Source organism: Fukomys damarensis, unplaced genomic scaffold (genome assembly GCF_012274545.1).
Source record: "Fukomys damarensis isolate Sample0158 unplaced genomic scaffold, DMR_v1.0_HiC HiC_scaffold_15, whole genome shotgun sequence".
Classification (NCBI taxonomy): domain Eukaryota; kingdom Metazoa; phylum Chordata; class Mammalia; order Rodentia; family Bathyergidae; genus Fukomys; species Fukomys damarensis.
The window spans coordinates 17,165,763-17,175,220 of NW_022900927.1; positions in this window are offsets into that span (position 1 = coordinate 17,165,763).

Consider the following 9,458-nt stretch of genomic DNA (forward strand, 5'->3'; position numbering starts at 1 on the left):
AGGCCAGCCTGGACTCTACAGTGAGATCTTGTCTCAAAAAAACAAAAGAACAGGGCCAGGTATTTAGCTCAGTAGTTCTGCCACCTGCCCCACAAGCACAAGGACCAGAGCTCAAAACCCGGTACCAAAACATAACAACAACAGAAAGATAAAATGAATCAAAGAGGCAAGTACAGGACAGATGATAGTAGGCAGGGAGATATATCTTTTTCAAAAGGTAAGGGGACTAAGAGATAGAGTAAGGGAGTAGATGGGAGGATAAAAAATTAAGGTGTGTTATGTGCGTACGTGTTCCATTCCCCATGATGAATATAATAATTATGTACTGCAAATTTGTACTTGCAAAAATTAAAAACCTAAACAAACTGGAAAAAATGTGGGTGTGCTGCAGTGGTTCAGTTGCCTCTTAGGAACAGAGTAGAAAACCTAAACCCTTCTGATCCTCCTCCCAAGAGGTGGCACCAAGACCCCCCAAGGCTTCTGCGTCCAACCCACTGAGGCAGAAGCAGCTGCCGTCTGAGGTGCTGCTCCGTTGGACCACTTCTGGCCTCCAGAACACCAAAGTCTCTGCCCCCTTTCGATCTGTGGTGGGCTCCACCACCCAAGGGCAGAAGCTGGGTCATCATGCAGCCAACAGGACTGGTGGTACAGTACTGCGAGCCCGCTCGCTGACACACGCATGTTCAGGGAACGGTTATGTACACAGGACGTGGTGGCACACACCTGTAATTCCAGTGCTCAGGAGGCTGAGAACTGTCATGAGTTCGAGGCCAGCCTAGGCTCCAGAGTGAGTTCAAGGCGAGCCTCAGCTACGTAGCAAGACCCCATCTCAAGAACAAAACAAAAAAAAGACCATCAGCTGGTCTTTCTACAGAACTACATCCTCTCAACTACACTTGTATCCATAATAGAACGGGGAGTGGAGTCTCCACCTGCCTAATCTCCTTGGATTATCTCTCGGTTGGCCTGGAACCAGGTGAGAAGAGGGACCATTTGATCAACATTTGATCTAGGGCCACCATCCACCCCCGGTACGGCCAATCCTGCAGAAATCATGACTTTCATGGAAAGGAGGAGAAATGAAATGAGCACTGTAGTTGTTAACGGACGTCCCCTGATATGGATTTATGTTTGGTTTGGTTTGGTTTGGTACCGGGATCGAACTCGGGTCTTTGCACTTGTGAGGCAGGCAGTAGCACCACTGAGCTACATCCCCAGCCCTGGACTTATGTATTTTAATGTGGGTTTTTTGGCACTGCTACTTCCAATTCTTCTCTCTTAGGTTATCATAAAAGCAAGCTCCAGACAAAATTAGGCTCCCTGCACAACCCTTTGTTTTTGTTTTTGAGAAAGGGTCTCATTATGTAGTTCAGGCTGGCCTTGAACTCCCAGAGATCCTCCTGCCTCAGCCTCCCAAGTGTTAGGATTACAGGCACACATCACTATACCTGGCTCAGCTGATGGTCTCAAGTTTCATCTGCAATCTAGATCTCGGAACTGTTTACCCAAGGGCTACCTCCATGGGGGTGAGGAGCAAAGGCAAGGAAAAAAAGGCCAAAGCCTCCACATTTGGGATTTTTTATAAATTAGCATCACTCCGTGAAGGAACAAGACCCAATAGTTATCACTCAGTAGTCAGGCAACACACCCACACCACCCAGAGAATAACAAGGGGTGAAGTGAGTGTCCTTATCTTGAACAACTAGAATCAAGAAAATATACTACATCGGCTAGGCATGGGAGACCATGCTTGTGATCCCGGCTACTTGGGAGGCAGAGGCAGGAGGATTGAGAGTTTGAGCCTATTCTGAGGAATTAAGGAGGCAGAAAAAGAGAGGAAAGGAGATAGGAGGGAAAGGGGAGAAGCAGGGGTAGAGAGGGGAGGAGCAGGGCCGGGGGAGAAGAAAAGGAAGGAGAGGAAAGGAAGACGGGACGGAAAAAAACAAACCGATCCTACGTGGTATCCATCATAAGATCCTCATCTTTTACAACCGGAAATCAGCCTCTCACCAAGAACTCCCTGCTCAGATTGTCTGCCAGCGCCCGCGCCTGGGGCCTTGGGGTGGGGGACAGAGGACGTCCCGCTGTGCCTGTGAGTCTGGACCTACCCTTAGTCCTGCCCGGAATTTGAGTCCAACCCCGCGGGAAATGCTGCCACCTGCGGGCCGCTGTTGGGAGTGCATCCTTGCACTGCACCAGCTCCCGGGGGACTCTGCTCCTCCTCTCCGTGCTTAGCTCTTGGCTTCTGCAAACACGGGCCAGGAACGTGACCCTGAAGTTATCCCCACTTTACAAGTGATGAAAGAACGAGGCCATTTTTAAATGTAAGGCCCCAGATTTCAAGTCAGGTCTGAGTCTACTTAGGAAAAAATGATTTCAAAGCCGGTACTCACCCCTGGAGATCGGGTTGTGGGAGAAAATCATTTAAAAAGACAGCTCACAGGGCTGGAGATTTAGCTCAGTGGTGCCGCCGCCTGCTTCAAAAGCACAAGGTCCCAAGTTTGATCCCCAGTACCAAAAACAAAACAAAACACAGCTCGACTTGTGGTGCTTATAGGTGAATTTCCTTCTCTTACCTCAGACTCCTGAAGGCACGAGCCGCCATGACCAGCTGAAAACCTACGTTTTATACAGGAAAAAAGACTAACAATTAAAAACATACTTTTTAAGAGCATGTACATATTTGGCCCAAAAATATGTGGGAATTGCCTATGTAACAACCCACACCTATAATCCTAGCTCTTCAGGAGGCCGAGGCAGGAGAATCACAAGTTTGAGCCAGCCTGGGTAACTTGCCAAGATCGTGTCTCAAAAAAATAAAATAAAAGGGGCTGGGGGTGTAGCTCAGTGGTAGAAGGCTTGCCTTGCACATGAGGCCCTAGGCTCAATCCCTAGTACTTCATGGCAAGAAATACTATGAGATAATCACTGCTTGGCCTTTTGGCTAAGATCAAGTGAAGAAATACTATGGGACATTGAGATTCATAGTGAGTATAAACCTTGGCATATGATCTTTGTGTAAACAAGAAGCAAATGGAAATAAAGTTGATAAATTTCAATAAAACAATGAAAAGCCACACATGTGCACAGAGTTATCGTCCACAGAAGGCCTCAGCCAGATGAAGCCCTAAGCCCAGAAGGTCACTCTGAGTTAGTTTATCAGGAGAAGCCCTGGGGAAAAACCCTCTTCTTAGCTGGGTGTGGTGGCACAGGCCTGTAATCCCAGCACTCCTGAGGCTGAGGCAGGAGGACTGCTATGAGTTTGAGACCAGCCTGGGCTACATAGTGAGTTCCAGGCCAGTCTCAACTACATAGTGAGACACTGTCTCAAAAAAAAAACACCAACATAAAACCCTCTCCAAGGAAGAAGCTCTTCGTCCCCAAACTCGCCATGAATTCAGGCACATCAGAAGTACAGAGCACCACGGAAAGGAAGTCAGTGGTGGTCATGAGGGCAGTAGAGAGCAGGCTGTACATAGACTCAGGTTTTTCCAGTCCCACGTTCCACATCTGAGAAGCCTTATCCCTAGTTTATGGATGACAAAATTGATGCTCCTTAAATTAAGATATACCATAAATATATAAATATATATATAAATATAGGGCCAGGGATTTAGCTCAGTGGTGCTGCCGCCTGCCTTGCAAGCACAAGGTCCTGAGTTTGATCCCCGGTACAAAAAAAAAATACACACACACATATTGTATATATAAATATATATACAAAAAATAGAGCCAGGTGGGAGCGTGACACATGCCTGTAACCCCAACACTTGAGAGGCTGAGGCAGGAGGATTGCTGCAGGTTTGAGGCCAGCCTGGGCTACATAGTGAGTTCAAGGCCAGCCTGAATCTCACAAGATCCTGTCACTCTCAAAGAAAGAAAGAAACAAACAAACAAACAAAATGGAGCCAAACTCCAAACCCAGGTTTGTTTCCTATGAATTTCTTTACTTGGAGGGCTTCTTGTCAGAGTTAGTAATAGTCCAAGTTCCACACCGCAACCAGGTGTCAGCTCAGCTCGAATGTTGGCTTCTAAAAATATGCATAGAAAGAAGGTGTGAACTAGGCTTGGTGGTACACACCTGTAATCCCTGCACTCTGGGAGGCTGAGGCAGCAGGATCACAAATTCAACACTAACCTGGGCACTTAGTGACTTAGGGAGATCCTGACTCAAAATAAAAAACAAAGGGGGAATGCCACTGCTCCGTGCAAATGCCTGTGGTTCAGTCCCCAGAACTGCAAACAAAACAAGACAAACACACATCAAACCAGGCATTGGACCAGAGTTGGTCCACTGATTCCCTGTTCACCTCTGCTTTGGCTACATCAGCCCAGATCCTGTATAATAATTGTTCAATAAACATCTGTTGCCCAGATGTCTGTGAGATTATTTTTTCTGTGTTCTCCTTTCTTCCTGCCCTCCTCTTGGTGCCACCTTTCACTGTTAGTGCTTCCCATCAACCCCAACCCCACACAGACTTTCAGAAACAGAAGCTGAGCAATGATGGCGGCACTGGGGCTAGGTCAGTGTACTGGGGTGACATAAGTGTATCGGCAGCTGAGACTCCGTCCAGATTCAACAATGGCATAAAAACTTTGGGAGCCAGCTGTGGTGGCGCACGCCTAAAATCCCAACCCTCAGGCAGCTGAGGCAGGAGGGTTGCTGTGAGTTCACAGCCAGCCTGCACCACCCAGCGAACTCAGGGACAGCCTGAATCACGCAGTGTGATCCTATCTCAAACAACAACAAAATAAATACATAAACAAACAAACAAATAAATCTTATACGAGGAAAGGACATTGGTGGAACCTCTGCGGAGGTCCTGGACTTCTGTGAGCCGTCACAGCACAAGGAGAATTAAAGAACACACAGGAAATGACACACAGAGTGGAACAGCTAGGTCTTGGGGCATGATCAGTGCTGCTGATGGCATACAGAATTGACTGAATACCATCGTGGGGAGGAATAGGGAGCTTAGAAAGCAACTAGTGGACTACAGCTGAGCACCTGGCATGAGGCGCCAGGCAGGGCTGTCAGGGAGTAAGCAGTTTATCTTGCTTCGATAGAACAAACCCATACTGGGACCCGGGGATGCAATTAGCAAGAAACCCATCGGGTCACTGAGAAGCCATAGTTCAGGGGAAAGGATTATAATTGGGTCACGCTGACCTCAGTTGCAAGAAACTTAGCAGAGCCCTGCCACTTTGCAGACCAGGGCCTGGGTTTCTGGGCAGCCACTGAGGGAGGGGCTGTACTCACCCAGTCCACCATCTGACTTAGCCAGCCCTTTGAGTCACAGAGAGCTTCAGTCTGGCTCCTGATATATAATAGGATAGCCAAAGTACGGAAAGCAGGAAGCAGGTGTTACTTGTAGCCCGTTAGTACTGGGCAGGGATGTCTGCTGCAAGTACCAGTTTTCTGAAACTTGTGCATAATATAGTACAGACAGAAATCTTTAACAAAATTAACCAAGTGCAACAAACAACAGAAACAAACTCCTTTGCAGCAAATGCCTAAAAGCAATAGATCTGCCCCCTCCCCTTGGTACTGGGGACTGAACCTGAGCTACCACATCCTGTTGAGCATTTTTACTTACACATTGAGATTAGTTTTCTAAGAGGATGCCATTCCTATTCTATGAAAAGTGTGATTCCACTTAAAGTAACATCATCATCTACCTAATGGAAGCCGTGTGTGGTTGCAGGGGAAGTGAGCGCGTGTCATTTTTTGGACCATCCACACATGAAGATCCCATCAGGACTCTGATGAGTGTAAGGAGAAATGCCTGGGGCCTGCTCTGTCTGGGAGTAGGACAGGAGGCCTGCAGCACCACGCGTGGGGACGTTCATTCCTCCCCTCGTCCCCGGAAACACGGGAACTGGAAATGAACGACAGAGGCCCGGTGCTGAGAGGGCTTCACTCCACCGGGTTTAGTGGGCAGGCATCCTCTACTGTGGGTGCCCTGTGAACGAGAACGGACAACCTGGGCATCGCCCAGCAAGCACAACATCCTCCACCGCTCAGATGGTGATGCTCCGTCAATGGACTGCTCGAAAGGCAGGAATGTAACAGTTTAGCACAGAATGACCAAGGGGAAACCTACAGAACTCTTACAGAACTTTACTTTTTGTTTTTTGAGACAGGGTCTTACTATACAGTCTCAACTTGAAACTCACTAATGTAGTCTCAAACCCATGGTGACCCTCCTGCCTCTGCCTCCCAAATGCTCAGATTACAGGCGTGCGCCATCACGCCCGGCTGGCTTTTCATTCGTCCATATTTGCCGTACATAATGATTACATTCACTGTAGGGAATGATGTGTGCACAACACATTTCAGTTCTTTTTTTTCCCCTTTCCTCCACCTTTTTATTTCTACAGCATCAGATTCACTTATTTATCTTATAAGACCTTATGAAGTCAATTATATATACAGATTGAAAACCAGACATATATAAAACATGAAAGACAATTATACTCAGTCAAGGTATACTTTTAGATTTTGTCTGCATTGGGTTACAATATCTTTTTTCTATTTTTTTCCTATTATCTTTTATTTAATTCTGTTTCTATACATTGTTTTCCACATAAGAGAAGCCATATGATACTTATGCTTGTGTGTCTGACTTACTTTACTTAACATTATGGTTTCAATGTTGTAGCAAATGCTGTATCCATTTTCCTACAAATGACTCAAGTTTATCTTTTTTTTTTTTTTTTTTTAAACTGCGCTTTTGAGGCAGGCGTGGTGCCACTGAGCTAAATCCCCGGCCAAGTTTATCCTTCTGTATGGCAGAGTAGTACTCCTTTACATATAAACACCTCACTTTCTTTATCCATTCATTTGTTCATGGACATGTAGGCTGTTTCCAGGATTTAGCTATTATGAACTGTGCTGCTATAAACATAGGTGTGCATAGATCACTGTGGCATGACGTCTTTAATGCTTTTGGGAAGATACCTAGCAGGGGACTATCTGGGTCAAATGGAATGTCTATTTTTAGCTTTTTGCGGAATCTCCATACTGACTTCCATAGTTATTGTAACCTAGCAACAGCAGAGAAGGGTTCCTTTCTCCCCACAGCCTCGCCAGCCTTTGTTATTGGTCATTTCTCCCCCACCCCCGCCCACCAGGGAAATTTAAAGCTGTTTATTTACGATTTTTCCTAGGATGAATTCCTTTCTTTGTTCACTATCACAGCTTCATACCGTCAGTCTCACTTTCCCGTCGCCCAGTTCCTTTGCCCCCAATGTATGAGCTTGGATAACAAGGGTTGGTTGATTTCTTGATCATAGCCATTCTTTCTGGAGTAAGAGGGAATCTCGGTGTTGTCATTTGTATTTCTCTAATGGACACTGGTGCTGTACATTTTTTCATGTATTTATTGCCTGTTTGTATTTCTTCATCTGAGAGGTGTCTATTCATTTTAGATGCCATTTTTAATTGGGTCTTTAAATTTGGAGGGGTCTCATTTTTTTAGCTCTTTATATATTCTAGATATTAGTCCTTTGAGAAGCAGCTGGCAAAAACTTTTTTCCCATTCTGCAGGTTTCTTTTCACTTTGTTGGTGGTTTCCTTTGCTGTGCAGAAGTTTTTTAATTTGATAAGATCTTGTATTTGTTGATTCTTGGTATTATTTCTTGTGCGAGGGGGTTCTGTTCAGAAGATCTTTGCCTACACTAATGTCTTCAAGCCCTATTTCATTTTCCAACAAAGCAAGTATTTCTGTTCTAATGTTTAGATCTTTGATCTGTTTTGATTATAGTTTGGTGCATGGTGAGAGATATGGGGCTAGGATAACCTTTGCCATGTGAATAGCTGGTTGTCCCAGCACCATTTGTTAGAGGCTGTCTTTCCCCAGTGTATGCTTTGGACCCTTTTGTCAAAGATCAGATGGATGCATGTGCCAGAGGTTGTCTCTGTGACCTTTATTCTGTCCCATTAACTCACACATATGTTTTGTTTTGGTTTTTTTTTGCCAATACCATGCTATTTTTGTCACTATTGTTTTGTAGTATAACTTCAAGTCCAGAATTGTGATGTCCTTGCCTTGCCCTTATTGCCCAGAATTGCTTTGCTATTCTAAGCCTCTTCTGGTTCCATGTAAATTTTAGTTTTTACTGGGATTGCATTAAATCTATACCACAGTTTTGGAAATATGGCCATTTAAACTATATTGGTTCTGCCTATCCAAGGAACAGGGGATGCCTTTCCATTTTCTGACATCCTCTTCTATTTCCTTCTCCAGAGTACTATTGTTTTCACTGTAGAAGTCTTTCACTTCCTTGCTTAGGATAAGTATTTCATTTTTCTTGATGCTATTATGGAGGATCTTGTTTCCCTAATTTCTCATTCAGTGAGTTTGTCGTTGGTGTAGTGGAATGCTAGCGATTTCGAGTGTTGACTTTGTGTCTTACTACACAACAAAATTTGGATATTAATTCTAGGAGTCTTTGGTGTCGCTTTTGAGGTCTTCTGTGTAGAGGATCATTTCATCTGCAAATAATGATAATTTCACTTCTTCCTTCCCTATCCATATCCCTTTGCTTTTTGTTTTCTTATCACTATGGCTAGTGTTTCAAGAACTATGTTGAACAGGAGTGGTGATAGCGGACATCCTTTCCTTGTTCTCGATTTTAGCAGAAAAGAGTTCAACTTCTCTCCATTTAGAGTGATGCTGGCTGTTGGTTTGTCACAGATGGCTTTTATCAGATTGAGACAAGGACCTTTGATTCCTGTCTTCTTCAGGGTTTTTATCATGAGTAGATATTTGATTTTGTCAAGTCCTTTTTTCGTGTTTATTGAAATGATCTTCTAATTTTTGTCTTTGCTCACCTGGCTTTTTAAGTGCTAAAATATACACATTATAATGATCTTGACTACAGAAGCAGGGTGCAAGTGTCCCTGATCCTTCAGTTCAATAAGACTTCTTCAAAACAGCTGAAAATCCTTTGACTTCACATCTCTTGTAAGAGCTTACTGACACAGAAGGAACTTCTGACAGGTCAGCTTTTGTATATTTTCATGTAGAAGCAAGAGGAAGGCTTTATTTGGCCATGTTACAGATTTTTAGGTGAGCTTAAAACAGGTCAAAAAATTTTATCAGTGAAGTACAGTAAAACCTTGGTTTGTGAGCATAATTCATTCTGGAAACATGCTTGTGATCCAAAGCACTTGTACATCAAAATGATATTCCCCATTAGAAATAATGGCAATGCCAATGATTCATTCTACAACACAAAAATATTCATGATTACAATACTGTAATATAATGTGAAATTGATAGAGACAACTTTAATAGCAAAAACCTACAAAGTGTCACAAGGTAGAATGACTTCTACTATTCCTAACAGCAGTTTGCTTTATTTAGTTCAGAATTAATAGAGGCATTAACCACTGAGTGAGACATCTGTTCTCATCCTGAGATAACAGGGTACATCAAGACACCCCCGACCCC